The 19,168-nt window shown below is 39.2% G+C and overlaps 1 pseudogene; it reads left to right on the top strand.

Moving 5' to 3' along the window:
• Positions 1 to 7,665: 7,665 nt before the first annotated feature.
• Positions 7,666 to 19,168, top strand: part of LOC112411154 (general transcription factor IIH subunit 3-like) — a 56,714-nt pseudogene continuing 45,211 nt past the window's right edge.

Genomic DNA, 19,168 nt, shown 5'->3' with positions numbered 1-19,168 from the left:
ACACATACATTCCTTTAAATTGCTCTTTTGGCTATTCCACCTCTGCCAAAGGATGAAATCTCAGTAAAATCTCATAACTTTTTTCTGACTAGTCTCAAATATTAAAAAGTCCTCAGGTCAATTTTAGCCAAAAGAACTTTCTTTTTCAGTATCTGAAAAGTGTAATTTGGAGCAATAATCAAACCCTGCACATCCTTCAAAGTTAAACTGTCCCCAGCTCAAGCCTGCTGCAGCTCAGGAAGCCTACAGTGAGGGAGGCAAGCATGGTTGCTACCACCTGCTTCAACTCCTCGCCTGGCCTTCCACTCCTCTCTCTCACTCTGTGGCTTCAGAACCCCTGGGAGTGAGGGGAGGGCTGTTCTCCAGACTCGGTGGATGTTTACACTCACAAGGCGCTTCTGTGGATTTCTCAGAAATTCAGAATCCCCCACTGGAAGCCTCTCGTTGCATGTCCCAGGACAGATGTGGTACCTATAATTGCACTGCCTTTCCCCAACCTCTCTCAGCCCCAACATTCGGTGGCCCGCCCCACACAGACTCTTGGCGAAATGCTTTCAACAGCCAACCTCCACCACCACGATCTGCAGCCCCTTTGAAGACTTGTCCTTTTATTTGTCCACTTTTTTTTTTTTAGATTCTTTTCCCATTTGGCCATCACAGAGTATTGAGTAGAGTTCTCTGTGCAATACGGCAGGTTCTTATTAGTCTTCTATTTTATATACAGTAGTGTATATATGTCAATCCCAACCTCTCAATTTATTCCCCCCCATGCCCTGGTAACCATAAGTTTGTTTTCTACATGTGACTCTACTTCCATTTTTGTAAATACGTTCATATGTACCCTTTCTTTTAGATTCCACATATAAGCGATATCATACGATATTTGCCTTTCTGTGTCTGACACTTCACGTGGTATGACCATCTCTAGGCTCTAACTGACGTTTCCTTCCTCTGCATGGTCTTCAGAGGAAATGCCACCACCCTGCCATTGCGGAAGTGCAGTCTTCCCCCAACACAGCTCACCCTCAGAGCTCTGAAACCTGAGGAAGACATGTGTCCATTGGGCCCCCAGTTCTCCACTGTCAAGCTCTGCCTCCCACAAGCTTGAGGTGAGCAGGAAGCACCTGGCCATCCTCCTCCACGATGGGGGAAGGGAGCAGGGTACCTCAGACCCCAGCAATTGTGCTTCATCCACTCAGTGCTTTCATACCTACATGACCACATCCTTGGCATGTCTAACATAGGTGCCCCAACACCTCACTTTGAATGGGGATGTTTAGCAAATATTGTTTTGTTCTCAGTCTTTGAGGTTTCAGCCAAAACCTAGACAGAGTGTCATTTAATATTCTGTTTCAGAAACATAAAGAAGGATGCTCACCAGACTGAATAATGCATAGCACAGCAAAAACTGTCTGTCTCTATATGGTTGTTTTCTAATATCTTCTATTAAGGAAAATGGATTTGTCTTCTAATTCTCACTCTGCTCCTAGAAATGCTTTGTGAACCTGAGTAAATCATTAGTCCTCAGTGTTTTCACCTAAAATTATACGAAACTATAAAATTATTTAAAGTTTGTTGAAAAGTCTCTCCAAGAAAATATAGCTCTGTCATTTGAGGCTAATATACATCAATCTTCCTAGCTCAGAAAAGACAAAAAACTAAAAATTAGCCAGAGAGCAGCAGGAGAACTGCCTTTGAATAAACCCAAATTCCTGACATCGTGCTCTACATCTCCAGGAGGAATTAAAACTGTCACCTTCCCAATCTCAGAAGCAAGTTACTCATATCAAGCCTGACCTTATGCCCCAGTTCTGATCACTAAGCTTCTACATTGTTCTATTTGCCCCGTTCCTTACCTTGTTAACCTGACTAGTAGACAGGTTCACCCAGGACAATCCTCCTCCCAAAGACAAGGACCCACTCTGAATTTAAGCCAAGCACGAGGATGCCAGTGCCTGTTGGAAGACTTCTCAGAAGTAAGCACCCGTGATTCATAAATACCCCACACTCCTGGAACCACTGTCTTCCTAGGGACTCCACCTTCTCAGAATGAGCTCCCTGTTAGCTGCACCGTTACCCTAGGACAGGACACAGGTCCACTGCCTCTGCAATCACAGCACCTGCCCCACTCCAAGATCCTAAAGCATGCAAGGTATCGGCATAAATGCCAAATGGAGCTAACTGGGCTAAAAGCATGCATCTTTCCAAAAATGCATTGTTTACAGTATTTCCTCCTTTATCCTTTTACTTTTAAAGAATAAATCTTTCTCTAGTGTTTTCATGGCTGACATAGAGTAACTGCCTTATTTTGATTAAAATTAAAATTGAATCATTTTCTTCTCTGTCCTTAGAGCATAGGTTCCACAAACATAAAGTAGGTAATTGATCTTATTTAAGAAATTTGCAATGGAACAATAAAAACAATTAAGTGCAATGACTCTAGTACAGATGTTCTGAATCCAATATTTCTCAAAAGGCTTTGACAACATCCAAAGTTGTATGAAAATATTTGGCAGTGGTAACTCAAAATTTAAGTACTCTGTTCTTTTTTCAAGCATTAGCCAAGAATGGAAGAGTCTTCACGAACAATCTAATTGAGAGGTTCTGGAAAACAAATCTGTAGCACATGGTCATTTGTTCTCTGTTGATGGCTCAGCTGAGCCAGTGACATTTATGAGTCCATGGCTGAGGGCTCTATAGGTTCTGGATCAATACAATCTTTCCTAAAGTTATAGACTGAATGTTTGTGTCCCTCTGCCCCTAAATTCATATGTTGAAGCCCAAACCACTAGTGTAGCTGTATTTGGAGTAAAGTAATTAAGGTTAAATGAGGTCATAAGGGTGAGGCCTTGATCTGATAGGATTAGTGTCCTTCTAAGAAGAGACACTAAAAAGCATGGAAAATGAAAGGCGACATGAAGACATAACGAGAATGCGGCCATCTGCAAGTGAGAAAGAGAGATCACACCAGAAACTGAATTGCCAGAACCTTGATCTTGGACTTCTTGCATCCAGAACTGTGAGAAAATAAATTTCTGCTGTTTATGCCATTCAGTCTATAGTACTTTGTTATAGCATCCTCAACCAACTAATACACCCAGGAACTTATCAACAGAGGAGAGGACGAAAAGACATTTTCTTCCTCTTTCTCCAAGTGGGATCCCAGAAATTCCCCAGTGTATATTAAAATATTAATATCTTGCTTTCACACAGTTTATATGCATAGTCCTATTTATTCTTCACAATCTTGTAGTTAGGCAGAGCTAGCATTATTAATCCCGTTTTACAGATGAGATGGAATGTGGCTAAGCCAAGATTAGATGTAGAACTTTTGACTCCTAGCCCAAGCTTCTTATACTGCACCTCATGCCAGCTGACTGAGAGTAGCTTTAGAGATCTTTCCACTCCTGAGTCAGCTCACAGTTAGAACATCTCTGGGAATCATAGCACTGGTTCCAGGATAAGACACTAGACTTCAAAAGGGGTACCTCTTAACAGATAAGCAGAATTATCTGCCATTGGTCAGGAGAACCATGAGCTATTAATAAATAAAGTTGAAGAAAAAATTAAAATTAAAGCTGGAGTTGTGCTCAATTTCAATAATTTTAATTACTAATTTAGAGTGATAGTAATTTTGACCTTTTAACAAAACCTTCTTTATATACCATTTTTGAGTTTTGACTATCTGTGGACACAAAGGAATAAATCTTGGCCACTCTTTGTCCTGGAACACACCATCTACAGCTCCTCCTGGGAGAAAGAGCTCAGCTACAACTTAAAGTTCAGTACATTCACTCTTCTGATTAATTTGGAGCAGTGGAGCAATTAAAGAACAGATGCTATGGATTAATGTTCCACATCACATTGAGAAGCCCTTCTATAGGCCCTGGTGCTATTTTTAAAATATCTGAGCTCTGAAGGTCACTCCATTAATAAATATTTCAGCAGCTTAGTCATTAACACCAACAAGACCTTATCATTAGAACAACATATACTTTCAGGCTCATTTTTCTGTTGTGCAAATCAGTGATGGAAAACTTCAGAAACTGAACCAATGTTAGATTGTTTAGTATAACTCATTTGGGGCTTATATTCAAAACATTTATTTTATCCATACATAATATCTTAAAATATGTCTCTTTCCTAATAGGCAGCCCCAAACCCCTATTACTGACATTTGGTTTCAACTCGCCCTAATACAGAATGTCTCTCTTTGCTCCCTTTTCAACTGTTCCTGAGGATGACTGCCAAACCCTAAGGAAAAGGGAAAACTTGGTTGCCTTTAGCATGTAAGCCTCTCAGTGTCAGCAGTTACACCATTCTCTCCTTTAGGCTGAGTTTGCACTGTATTGGAAAATAGAGGCCTCTGAGTATTCATGCCTCTTCAGGTTGGCTGTCAAAAGCCCTTCACGTGCAATCTTCTTATTTGGCCCCAAAGAAGACAGTCTCTTCTAAATAGTGCTCAAATGGTTATCTCATTCAGAAAGAATGGAATATTTGTTTGATACAGAACATAAATTTATTCTAGTTAAAATAATATTTTGTTTGTAGAAATTTTTATGTGCATCCAGAGAAAAGGGAGATTTTAAAATCAGAAATCTCAAAAATTAACGGGAAGCATTTTTAAAATAATTTTAAGGAATTATAAACAACCTAAATATCCAGTAATAGGGATTTGGTATGGGGGTATCTATGTAGATGTAGATATAGATATAGATATAGATATGGAGAATGAGATTTCCATTCAATAAAGCACTCTGTATCTAACATAAATAATCCTGATGCTTCCAGTTCTACGTAATAGACTATTTACATAGATACTTACCTTCTCTTCCTCAAAAATGCCTGTAAAAATTACAATCAAGATATACAGAAGCTAGCAAGCACAGAGCAGCACTAAAAAGGGGAAAGAGAGCCATCAGCAGACCAGAGATTTATTAAAATCTTTAGAAAATGGCAAGTAGACGAATCATACTGTCAGATGAAACAAAAGCAAAGAAGTAAATGTTCCAGCACTGAAGAGACCTGGCTTCACTCTGAAAAAAGTGAATGCTGAGCAGAATGAAGAGAAAGATCAAAACCTAGAAATATCACCATGAAATTTCATAACACACCGAAGATAAAGAGGATATGCCAGAAACTTCCAGGAAAGAACTATGGAAGTTCCCTATTGTTTGATGTATTCATTATCTGAGTTCTTACAGCCATGAGATTGCATAGGGAAGCAGTCATGGCTCAAAAATATTCATTAATTGACTGGCCACTTGTAAAATTAGTCCTGATTCAAATACTCATCCCATATCACACTGACATCTGTCCTCACCAATCACATCAGAGTCTATTTTGGTCAATTTCATTGAATTTTTAATAAATATATGATTAAAATATGTAAGCCATAAATATTTAATAAATGTATAATAATAAATATATAGCATAAATTGACTTTAAAGTAAAATTGCAAACCTTGAAAAGATATTAGGTTTCATAGGGTTGATAAAAGTGTTGGTGACTTGAGTCACCAACAAAGCTACTGCTAAATGAGAATTTTAGCAGAGTTAGATCAGTTTAGGATGGATGAGGAGAAAACCAACCAGGAGAATGGTAAATAAGAAAGGGTTATCAAGGGAGATTCATTTAAAAATCAAAGAATTTAAGACAGGCCCTTGTAGGGAAGTCTTGAAATATTTTTGCTGAAATTACTATCTTTATGATTGTGCAGGAAAGTGAAATATGAACTTGGAAGATATCATATCATTCTACCATCTATTTTTAGCAGAAAATGGTACCCCCCAAAACAATCCAATTTAAATAGATTTATATTAAGAGGACTTTTCTAGTGCTACTTTCCCAAGAAACAGGAGACTTCCTATAGATAGAAAGGAAGCAGAAACAGGATGGCATTGTATTAGTCTCATTAGCAAGAATAAGTGCTGAAAATAGTGAAATAAAGCCTGTAAAATTCTAAAAAAAATGACTTTATATCAACAATTCTATACATAATCAAACTACTAATCAAATATGAAAGCAAAACAATGACATGCAAGAATTCTGAAGGTTTACCTGCCATGTACTCTTTTGAATAAAGTACTCCAGCCATATTTTAAAAGAGGAAGGAAGGAGGAAGAGAGGGAGGGAGAGTGGGAGAGAGGGAGGGAGGAAGAAAGAAAGGGAAAGGGAAACCAAGAATATGGAATGAAAGGTATGAGGTGATTTCTGCTTTAGGTAATGAAAGACTGAGTAGTTTAACCAAATATAACCACACTCTGGGAAAAAAAAAACCACAAAAGCTTGATTAAATATATTATTTTAAAATCTTCTTAAAAGCATCAAAGATATATCAAGACAATAAGGAATTACAGGACAAAAGTCCAACACTTGGGAAAAGGTTTGCCCTGTGATCACTGGCTGACCTGAAAGAGGTAGCTGATATGTGCTTTGATAGCCTCTTAGAGCTAAGGGGAAAAGTCAGAGTTCAGGGCTCACCCAATACTGGGAATTGGGGCCCCCAAAGGGCTACACCCTGAGAATAGTAATAAAACAAAAACAACTCAACCTTGTGCAGACGGTAGACTCACTTCTTTTTAAAATATCAATAGCCCATGAAATCTCAGGCTGTGAGACTGCCTGAGAACACTCTAGGTTGTCGGTACCCCTCTTGCGAGGAAGAGAATATCATCCTAAGTCTCAAATTATTTCAACAAATACTTTTTCAAACACAATGCCCAAAGCATACACCAAAGCATGAAGAGAAAAGATACAATGAGCAAGAACCAACAGTGATAAAAATAACCAAAATAGTCAGGCATTATCATATACAGTAAAACTATGTTTAACGTTTTCAAGAAGAAAAATAAGCTGTGAAAATTTCAGCGGGGAAGGAACTAACAACTATAAAAAGTGACTTCGCAGTTTTAAAAAAGAAACAAATTGAAATTCTACAATGGAAAAATCCATTTAAAAAATTAAGAATTCAGGGCTTCCCTGGTGGTGCAGTTGTTGAGAGCCCGCCTGCCAATGCAGGGGACACGGGTTCGTGCCCTGGTCCAGGAAGATCCCACATGCCGCGGAGCGGCTGGGCCCGTGAGCCATGGCCGCGGAGCCTGTGCTCCGCAATGGGAGAGGCCACAACAGTGAGAGGCCTGCGTACCGCAAAAAAATATATAAATAAATAAATAAAAATTAAGAATTCAATGGAATTTAACAATATATTGGACAGTGGAAGAGAGAGTTAGTGAACTGAAAACAGGTCAGAAGACACTCCCCAGCATACAGCATACAAGAAAAAGATGGAAAACATGGAAGAGAATGTAAAAGACTTAGAATTCCATGAGAAATCCTTAAGTTCTGGCATCCAGAAGAATAAGAATGGACACTGGTCATTTTTGTGGAGATTTTAGCCTAGAAATTTCCAAAACTCATGAAAAATATGTCTTCCAACTTAGGAATCCAAATAAATCCCAAACAAAATAAATAAAAGGAAAGCCATACCTAAACAGATCATAGTGAAACTGGATAAAAGCAAAAAGATCTTCAGTGCAGCCAGAGCAACTCGCCTTCATGAGAATAACAGTAGACTGACAGGTGACTTTTGAACAGCATCAATGCAAGTCAGAAAGAAACTGCTAACCTAGGATTTGTAACTAGCAAAAATAAAATCATTTTCAGATGAATAAAGAATTGAAAGAGTTCACCATTAGGAAACCTGCATCCAAAGGAATCTGCAAAGTATGTTTTCAGTTCACTAATTGTCTCTTTGTCCAATATGTTGTTAAATTCTTACTGACTTCTTCCAGAGAAAAGGGAAATGATGGCTGGAAATCAAGGGCTCAAAAATACAAAAAGAATAAAAAGAAAAGAAAGTTGTAAATGTGAGTAAATCTCAATAAACACTGATCCAGTAAAAAATAATAATATGTACATAAGGAACTATGTAAATGAAGTTAAGTGTTCTAAGCAGCTTGTATTACCCAGGAAGAGAGTAAAATTATCCATTAATATTAGACATTGATAAGTCAATGATACATTTTGTAATTTCTAGGATGAACACTAAAAGTATAGGGAAAGAGCATAATACAACTAAAAGAGAGCAAAAAAATCAATGATTAAAAAAAAATCAATTGGAAGTTAAGAAGGCCAGATTCCATAGGACTTGAGGATATCTGCTGGGCCTCAGATTTTCTATTAAGGATCTGGGGCCACCACGGTCTCCAGCTATTAGAGTAGATATCAAATCAATTTGTTGGGGAAAGCAAGCATTCAGAAATTCCTGTTTACTTTTTTCTATACATAGGTGCTATGATGACATGGGGAGTGTCCCAGTTATTCAGAATCATTTCAACAAACTTGCTATGATAAGCATATCACATTCAAGACAGTCACTTCTTATATCCTGGGAAAGAATGGCAGATATGGAGACTTTTTTAGGGAGACCCTGGCAATTCTCCTCCTGATTTTCATTCCTCAAGAGGTAAAGATGGCAAATACGAGCTAGTAGCAGCAGCAAATTAGCTTATTCCTGGAGATTAAAGATTTAATGACAAAGAGTGATGTAAACAGGCAACATGCAGAAAATCTGGTGGCAGGACTGTTCACCTAAGTGCTTTGTTACATTCATAGAGGACTCGAGGAAGTTAAAGGTAACCAGAGAATGAAATCAAGGATTCAGACTCTGATTTGAGCATCTTCCAACATTACAGAGGAATAGAGTCCTGTAAAGTGCCTCAGATATTTTCTATTCTGTCACATTTATTCTAGGTTTTCCTTTGTGATCATGATCAAAGATCTCAACCTTTCACCGCCAATTTATGTTGACTACAGGACTACTTGCTTCTGTCATCAAAAGCTCCTTGAAATTTGTTATGTCTGTTTCTGTGTACATCAATATTCTGCAATTTTGCTCTTTGCCACTACATGTGAGATGGCTTTAAAATTTCACTGCCTCTTTTTTTTGAAAGCAAAGTAGAAGAAACTAAAAGTGACTGAGTAATGATAAAATACTTATTCTTTCCAGGTCCCAGGTTATCAGTTGAAATTGTAATACAGGAATCGCATCAGAAAGTCTTTGACAAGAAATGATATAATAATATACACCATTATTTTTAATGTAGCTTGATTCTTAGAGGAAAAATTTCCAAAGCCCCACTTTTTGTGCACTTCTTAGAGAGTGATTTTTTTTAAAGAAAGTCATTCTATGTATTATATATATTTTTTCTGTTTCCTGACTAATTTTTTACCAGAAATGGAGAAGAAATAGCAAATGTGTCATTATTTTAATAGGATGATTGTCAAAGTGAGGTTTGGGGTTTAATTATAGTTTTAATGCATGTAGTTTAACTTCAAACTGAAGTCCCTTTTGTGAAAAGACAGGTATGTGAAATTTGAATACAATTTTAGAAAAACAATGAATACATTGCCAATTATTAACTTTAACAAGTTAAATAAATAAAACCATAATTCACTTATCTGAAACTATTTAGATACAAACAAATATTTATTCCTTTGTCTGGCATCTTTATATGTTTAGACAATGTGACCAAATTAAAATGGTTCATTGCTGAGTGACTACAAAACTGAACTTTGAATGAGCAAGGAAAGTGAGTAACAGTGGTCTAGCAGGGGAAATTTTTCTTCAGAACAGTGGTTTTAAGACCTTCTTTGTAAAAGCTAAAGCCTAAGTTCTTTTGGGAATTTCTCAGAGACTTAATTTTAGCAGTTAATAGTAATTCCCAGATACAATTATTTATAATTATTTACATTTCAATGAAAACAAATGTATAAATATTAGAGACTCTTCTCTAGAAGCTCTGGAATTTCTATAAATTCTATAAATTTCTATAAATTCATAAAAGAAAATTCTTTGTAATTTTAACATTAAAAGAAGTTTTGTGGATGATTGGTTCAAGATGGCGGAGTAGAAGGACGTGTGCTCACTCCCTCTTGAAAGAGCACAGGAATCACAACTAACTGCTGAGCAATCATCAGCAGGAAGACACTGGAACTCACCAAAAAAGACACTCCACTTCCAAAGACAAAGGAGAAGCCAAAATGAGATGGTAGGAGGGTCGCAATCACAATAAAATCAAATCCCACAACTGCTGGGTGGGTGACACACAAAACTGGAGAACAATTATACCACAGAAGTCCACCCACAGCAGTGAAGGTTCTGAGGCCCACGTCAGGCTTCCCAACTTGGGGGTCTGGCAACGGGGGGAGGAATTCCCAGAGAATTAGACTTTGAAGGCTGGTGGGATTTGATTGCAGGACTTCAACAGGACTGGGGGAAACAAAGACTCCACTATTGGAGGGCACACAAAAAGTAGTGTGCATATCAGGACAGGACACTGGGGAAGGAACAGTGACCCCACAGGAGACTGAACCGGACCTACCAGCTAGTGTTAGAGGGTCTCCTGAAGAGGCGGGGGATGGCTGTGGCTCACCACAGGAACAAGGACACTGGCATCAGAAGTTCTGGGAAGTACTGCTTGGCATAAGCCCTCCTGGAATCCGCCATTAGCCACACCAAAGAGCCTGTAGGGTCCAGTGCTGGGTCACGGTAGGCCAAACAACCAACAGGGAGGGAATTCAGCCCCACCCATCAGCAGACAAGGAGATTAAACTTTTAATGAGCTCTTCCCGCAAGAGCAACACCCAGCTCTACCCACCACCAGTCCCTCCCACCAGGAAGCTTACTCAAGCCTCTTAGATAGCCTCATCCACCAGAGGGCAGGCAGCAGAAGCAAGAACTACAGTCCTGTAGCTAATGGAATGAAAACCACATTCACAGAAAGATGGACAAAATGAAAAGGCAGAGGAATACGTACCAGATGAAGGAACAAGATAAAACCTCAGAAAAACAACTAAATGAACTGGAGATAGGCAACCTTCCATAAAAAGAATCAAGAATAAAGATACTGAAGATGATCCAGGACCTCAGAAAAAGAATGGAGGCAAAGATCAAGAAAATGCAAGAAATGTTTAAAAAAAACCTAGACAAATTAAAGAACAAACACCTAGAAGAATTAAAGAACAAACAGAGATGAACAACACAATAACTGAAATGAAAAACAAACTACAAGGAATCAATGGCAGAATAACTGAGGTAGAAGAACGGATAAGTGACCTGTAAGACAGAATGCTGGAATTCACTGCTGAAGAAGGGAATAAAGAAAAGAGAAAGAAAAGAAATGAAGACAGCCTAAGAGACCTCTGGTACAACATTAAATGTACCAACATTCACATCATAGGAGTCCCAGAAGGAGAAGAGAGAGAGAGAGGACCTGAGAAAATATTTGAAGAGATTATAGTTGAAAACTTCCCTAACATGGGAAAGGAAATAGCCACCCAAGTCCAGGAAGTGCAGAGAGTCACAGGCAGGATAAGCTCAAGGAGAAAAGACCAAGACACATAGTAATCAAATTGACAAAAATTAAAGACAAACCAAAACTATTAAAAGCAACAAGGGAAAAATGACAAATAACTTACTAGGGAACTTCCGTAAGGTTAACAGCTGATTTCTCACCAGAAACTCTACAAGCCAGAAGGGAGTGGCACAATATATTTAAAGTGATGAAAGGGAAGAACCGACAACTTAGATTACTCTACCCGGAAAAGATCTCCTTCAGATTTGATGGAGAAATCAAAAGTTTTAAAGACACGCAAAAGCTAAGACAATTCAGCACCATCAAACCAGCTTTACAACAAATGCTGAAGGAACTTCTCTAAGTGGGAAACACAAGAGAAGAAAAACACCTACAAAAACAAACTTGAAACAATTAAGAATATGGTAACAGGAACATACATATCAATAATGACCTTAAATATGAATGGATTAAATGCTCCAACTAAAAGACACAGGCTTGCTGAATGGATACCAAAAAAAGACCCATATATATGCTGTCCAAAAGAGACCCACTTCAGACCTAGGGACATGTACAGACTGAAAGCAAAGGGATGGAAAAAGATATTCCATGTAAACAGGAATCAAAAGAAAGCTGGAGTAGCAATACTCATATCAGATAAAATGGATTTTAAAGTAAAGAATATTACAAGAGACAAGGAAGGACACTACAAAATGATCATGGGATCAATCCAAGAAGAAGATATAACAATTATAAATATATATGCACCCAAGGGAACCAGGGGACGATGGCGGAAGAATAAGCTATGGAGATCACCTATCTCCCCACAGATACACCAGAAATACATCTACACGTGGAACAACTCCTACAAAACACCTACTGAACGCTGGCAGAAGACCTCAGACCTCCCAAAAGGCAAGAAACCCCCCACGTACCTGGGTAGGGCAAAAGAATAAACAGAGACAAAAGGATCGGGACGGGACCTGCACCAGTGGGAGAAGGCTGTGAAGGAGGAAAGGTTTCCACACACTATGAAGCCCCTTCTTAGTCGGAGACTGCGGGTGGTGGAGGAGGAAAGCTTCAGAGCTGCAGAGGAGAGCACAGCAACCGGGGTGCGGAGGGCAAAGCAGAAAGATTCCCACACAGAGGATCAGTGCTGACTGGCACTCACCAGCCTGAGAGGCTTGTCTGCTCACACGCTGGGGTGGGCGGGGCTGGGAGCTGAGGCTTGGTCTTCAGTCGCAGCACAGGGAGAGGACTGGGGTTGGCAGTGTGAACACAGTCTGCAGGGGGTTAGTGCACCACGGCTAGCCGGGCAGGAGTCCGGGAAAAAGTCTGGACATGCCAAAGAGGCAAGAGACTTTTCCTTCCCTCTTTGTTTCCTGGTGCGCAAGGAGAGGGGATTAAGAGCGCTGCTTAAAGGAGCTCCAGAGATGGGCATGAGCCGCGACTAACAGTGTGAACCCCAGAGACGGGCATAAGACGCTAAGGCTGCTGCTGCCGCCACTAAGAAGCCTGTGTGTGAGCACAGGTCACTGTCCACACCCCTCTTCAGGGGAGCCTGTGCAGCCCACCACTGCGAGGGTCCCGGGATCCAGGGACAACTTCCCCAGGACGCACGGCCGCCTCAGGCTGGTGCAACATCACTCTGGCCTCGGCCGCCACAGGCTCGCCCCGCACTCCGTACCCCTCCCTCGCCCCGGCCTGAGTGAGCCAGAGTCCCGGAAGAGGCTGCTCCTTTAACCCCGTCATGTCTGAGCAAAGAACAGACGCCCTCCGGTGACCTACATGCAGAGGCGGGGCCAAATCCAAAACTGAGCCCTGGGAGCTGAGAGAACAAAGAAGAGAAAGGGAAATCTCTCCCAGCAGCCTTAGAAGCAGCAGATTAAAGCTGCACAATCAACTTGATGTACCCTGCATCTGTGGAATACATGAATAGACAATGAATCATCCCAAATTGAGGAGGTTGACTTTGAGAGCAAGATTTAAGATTTTTTCCCCTTTTCCTCTTTTTGTGAGTGTGTATGTATATGCTTCTGTGTGAGATTTTGTCTGTATAGCTTTGCTTCTACCATTTGTCCTAGGGTTCTATCCGTTTTTCTTTTTTTCTTTAAAAAATTTTTTTTTCTTAAAATATATTTTTTATTTTAATAACTTGATTTTATCTTACTTTATCTTCTTCCTTCCTTTCTTTCTTTCCTTTCTTCCCTCCTTCCCTCCTCCTTCCCTCCCTCCATCCTTTCTTCCTGTCTCTCTCCCTCTCTCTCCTTTTTCTCCCTTTTATTCTGAGCCGTGTGGATGAAAGGCTCTTGGTACTGCAGCTGGGAGTCAGTGCTGTGCCTCTGAGGTGGGTGAGCCAACTTCAGGAGGCTGGTCCACAAGAGACCTCCCAGCTCCACATAATATCAAGCGGCAAAAATCTCCCAGAGATCTCCATCTCAACACCAGCACCCAGCTTCACTCAATGACCAGCAAGCTACAGTGCTGGACACCCTATGCCAAACAACTAGCAAGACAGGAACACAACCCCACCCATTAGCAGAGAGGCTGCCTAAAATCATAATAAGTCCACAGACACCCCAAAACACACCACCAGGTGTGGACCTGCCCACCAGAAAGACAAGATCCAGCCTCATCCACCAGAACACAGGCACTAGTCCCCTCCACCAGGAAGCCTACCCAATCTACTGAAACAACCTTAGCCACTGGAGACAGACATCAAAAACAACGGGAACTACAAACCTGCAACCTGCAAAAAGGAGACCCCAAACACAGTAAGATAAGCAAAATGAGAAGACAGAAAAACACACAGCAGATGAAGGAGCAAGATAAAAACCCACCAGGCCTAACAAATGAAGAGGAAATAGGCAGACTGCCTGAAAAAAGAATTCAAAATAATGATAGTAAAGATGATTCAAAATCTTGGAAACAGAATAGACAAAATGCAAGAAACATTTAACAAGGACCTAGAAGAACTAAAGAGGAAACAAACAACAATAAACAACACAATAAATGAAATTAAAAGTACTCTAGATGGGATCAATAGCAGAATAACTGAGGCAGAAGAACGGATAAGTGACCTGGAAGATAAAATAGTGGAAATAACTACTGCAGAGCAGAATAAAGAAAAAAGAATGAAAAGAACTGAGGACAGTCTCAGAGACCTCTGGGACAACATTAAACCCAGAAAACATTCAAATTATAGGGGTTCCAAAAGAAGAAGAGAAAAACAAAGGGACTGAGAAAATATTTGAAGAGATTATAGTTGAAAACTTCCCTAATATGGGAAAGGAAATAGTTAATCAAGTCCAGGAAGCACAGAGAGTCCCATACAGGATAAATCCAAGGAGAAATACGCCAAGACACATATTAATCAAACTATCAAAAATTAAATACAAAGAAAACATATTAAAAGCAGCAAGGGAAAAACAACAAATAACACACAAGGGAATACCCATAAGGTTAACAGCTGATCTTTCAGCAGAAACTCTGCAAGCCAAAAGGGACTCGCAGGACATATTTAAATTGATGAAGGAGAAAAACCTGCAACCAAGATTACTCTACCCAGCAAGGATCTCATTAAGATTTCATGGAGAAATTAAAGCCTTTACAGACAACCAAAACTGAGAGAGTTCAGCACCACCAAACCAGCTTTACAACAAATGCTAAAGGAATTTCTATAGGAAAGAAACACAAGAGAAGAAAAAGACCTACAGTAATGAAGGCAAAACAATTAAGAAAATGGGAATAGGAACATACATATCAATAATAACCATAAATGTAAAAGGACTAAATGCTCCCACCAAAAGACACAGATGGGCTGAATGGATACAAAAACAAGACCCATACTTTAAAATAAAGACTAGTACAAGAGACAAAGAAGGACACTACATAATAAACAAGTGATTGATCCAAGAAAAAGATATAAGAATTGTAAATATTTATGCACCCACCATAGGAGCACATCAATACATAAGGCAAATACTAACAGACATAAAAGGGGAAATCGACAGTAACACATTCACAGCAGGGGACGTTATTTGGAAAAGAAGAAATAAAGCTGTCACTGTTTGCAGATAACGTGATACTGTAGATAGATAATCCTAAACATGCTACCAGAAAACTACTAGAGCTACTTAATGAATCTGGTAAAGTAGCAGGATACAAAATTAATGCACAGAAACCTCTGGCATTCCTATACACTAATGCTGAAAAATCTGAAAGTGAAATCAAGAAAACACTCCCATTTACCATACCACAAAAGAATAAAATATCTAGTAATAAACCTCCCTAAGGAGACAAAAGACCTGTATGCAGAAAATTATAAGACACTGATGAAATAAATTAAAGATGATACAAATAGATGGAGACATATACAATGTTCTTGGATTGGAAGAATCAACGTTGTGAAAATGACTCTACTACCCAAAGCAATCTACAGATTCAATGCAATCCCTATCAAACTACGACTGACATTTTTCACAGAATTAGAACAAAAAATTTCACAATTTGTATGGAAATACCAAAGACCTCGAATAGCCAAACCAATCTTGAGAACGAAAAACGGAGCTGGAGGAATTAGGCTCCCTGACTTCAGACTATACTACAAAGCTACAGTAATCAAGACAGTATGGGACTGGCAAAAGAAACGCAGAAAGATACATTAATGGAACAGGATAGAGAGCCTACAGATAAACCCATGCACATATGGTCACCCTATCTTTGATAAAGGTTTTTTGTATGAGATTAGATCACTCCCTAACATCATACACAAAAATAAGCTCCAAATGGATTAAAGACCTAAATATAAGGACAGAAACTATAAAACTCTTGGAGGAAAACATAGAACACTCTATCACGTAAATCACAACAACATCCTTTTTGACCCACCTCCTAGAGAAATGGAAATAAAACCAAAAATATACAAATGGGATCTAATGTAACTTCAAAGCTTTGGCACGGCAAAGGAAACCAAAAACAAGACCAAAATACAACCCTTAGAATGGGAGAAAATATTTGCAAATGAAACAACAGACAAAGGATTAATTCTAACAGCTATAAAAGAGGAAATCAAAAGTAACACAATAATAATGTGGGGCTTTAATACCTCACTTTCACCAATGCACAGATCATCCAGATAAAAAATTAGTAAAGAAACACAAGGTTTAAATGACACAATAGACCAGATAGATTTTATTGGTATTTATAGGACATCTGATCCCAAAACAACAGAATTTACTTTCTTCTCAAGTGCACATGCAACATTCTCCAGGATAGATTATATCTTGGGTCACAAATCAAGCCTCGGTAAATTTAAGAAAACTGAAATCATACAAGCATCTTTTCTGACTACAACGCTTTGAGATGCGAAATCAATTACAGGGGAATAAATGTAAAGAACACAAACACATGAAGGCTACACAATACGCTACTAAATAACCAAGAGATCACTGAAGAAAACAAAAAGGAAATTAAAAAATACCTACAGACAAATGACAATAAAAACACGACAAACCAAAATCTATGTGATGCAGCAAAAGCGGTTCTAAAGGGGAAGCTTATAGCAACAAAATTGTACCTCAAGAAACAAGAAAAATCTCAAATAAACAATCTAATGTTTCACCTAAAGGAACTAGAGAAAGAAGAACAAACAAAACCCAAATTTAGTAGAAGGAAAGAAATCATAAAGATCACAGCAGAAATAAATGAAGTAGAAACAAAGAAAACAATAGCAAAGTTCAATAAAACTAAAAGCGGGTTCTTTGAGAAGATAAACAAAACTGATAAAACTTTAGCCAGACTCATCAAGAAAAAGAGGGAGAGGACTCAAATTAATAAAATTAGAAATGAAAAAGGAGAAGTTACAACGGACACCACAGAAATACAAAGCATCATGAGAGACTACTACAAGCAACTCTATGCCAATAAATGGACAACGTGGAAGAAATGGACAAATTCTTAAAAAGGTATAACCTTCCAAGACTGAACCAGGAAGACATAGAAAATATGAACAGACCAATCACAAGTAATGAAATTGAAACTGTGATAAAAAAAATCTTGCAACATACAAAGCCCAGGACCAGATGGCTCCACAGACAAATTCTATCAAACATTTAGAAAAGAGCTAACACCCACCCTTTTCAAACTCTTCCAAAAATTTGCAGAGGAAGGAACACTCCCAAACTCATTCTATGAAGCCACCATCAACTTGAAACCAAAACCAGACAAAGATACTACAAAAAAAGAAAATTACAGACCAATAGCGCTGATGAATATAGATGAAAAAAACCTCAAAAAAATGCTAGCAAAGAGAACCCAACAACACATTAAAAGGATCATACACCATGATCAAGTGGGATTTATCCCATGTATGCAAGAATTCTTCAATCTATGCAAATCAATGTGAATCACCATAGTAACAAATTAGAAGAAAAAAACCGTATGATCATCTCAATAGATGCAGAAAAAGATTTTGACAAAATTCAACATGCATTTATGATAAAATCTCTCTAGAAAGTGGGCTCAGAGGGAACCTACCTCAACATAATAAAGGCCATATATGACAAACCCACAGCAAACATCATTCTCAGTGGTGAAAAACTGAAAGCATTTCCTCTAAGATCAGGAACAAGACAAGGATGTCCACCTTTACCACAGTTATTCAACATAGTTTTCGAAGTCCTAGCCACAGCAATCAGAGAACAAAAAGAAATAAAAGGAATCAAAACTGGAAAAGAAGAAGTAACACTGTCACTGTTTGCAGATTACATGATACTATACATAGAAAATCCTAAAGATGCCACCAGAAAACTACTAGAGCTAACCAATGAATTTCGTAAAGTTGCAGGATACAAAATTAAGGCACAGAAATCACCTGCATTCCTATACACTAACAATGAAAGATCAGAAAGAGAAATTAAGAAACAACCCTTGGGGTCCCCTAGTGGCGCAGAGGTTGAGTCTGCCTGCCGATGCAGGGGATGAGGGTTCATGCCCCGGTCTGGGAAGATCCCACGTGCCATGGAGCGGCTGGGCCCGTGAGCCATGGCTGCTGAGCCTGTGCGTCCAGAGCTGGTGCTCTGCAGCGGAAGAGGCCACAACAGTAAAAGGCCCGCGTACCGCAAAAAAAATACACTAAAAGAATCAATGGTAGGGCTTCCCTGGTGGCACACTAAAAGAATCAGTGGTAGGGCTTCCCTGGTGGTGCAGTGGTTGAGAGTCCGCCTGCCGATGCAGGGGACACGGGTTCATGCCCTGTTCTGGGAATATCCCACATGCCGCGGAGCGGCTGGGCCTCTGAGCCATGGTCACTGAGCCTGCGCGTCAGGAGCCTGTGCTCCGCAACGGGAGAGGCCACGGCAGTAAGAGGCCCGTGTACCGCAAAAAAAAAGGAAAAAAGTAACAATCCCATTCACAATTGCAACAAAAAGAATCAAATATCTAGTAATAAACCTACCTAAGGAGGTAAATACCTGTACTCAGAAAACTATAAGACACTGATGAAAGAAATCAAAGATGACACAAACTGACGGAGAGATATACCATGTCCTTGGATTGGAAGAATCAATATTGTGAAAATGACTATACTACCCAAAGCCATCTACTGATTCAATGCCATCCCTATCAAATTACCAGTGGCATTTTATACAGAACTAGAACAAAAGAAACTTAAAATTTTTAGGGAGACACAAAAGACCCCAAATAGCCAAAGCAATCTTGAGGGAAAAAATGGAGCTGGAGGAATCAGACTCCCTGACTTCAGACTATACTACAAAGCTACAGTAATCAAGACAATATGGTACTGGCACAAA

The sequence above is a fragment of the Neophocaena asiaeorientalis genome, unplaced genomic scaffold, assembly GCF_003031525.2.
Source record: "Neophocaena asiaeorientalis asiaeorientalis breed wild unplaced genomic scaffold, Neophocaena_asiaeorientalis_V1.1 scaffold190, whole genome shotgun sequence".
NCBI lineage: Eukaryota > Metazoa > Chordata > Mammalia > Artiodactyla > Phocoenidae > Neophocaena > Neophocaena asiaeorientalis.
The sequence above is the reverse complement of the archived record's forward strand: the minus strand, read 5'-3'. Positions and strand labels throughout refer to the sequence as shown.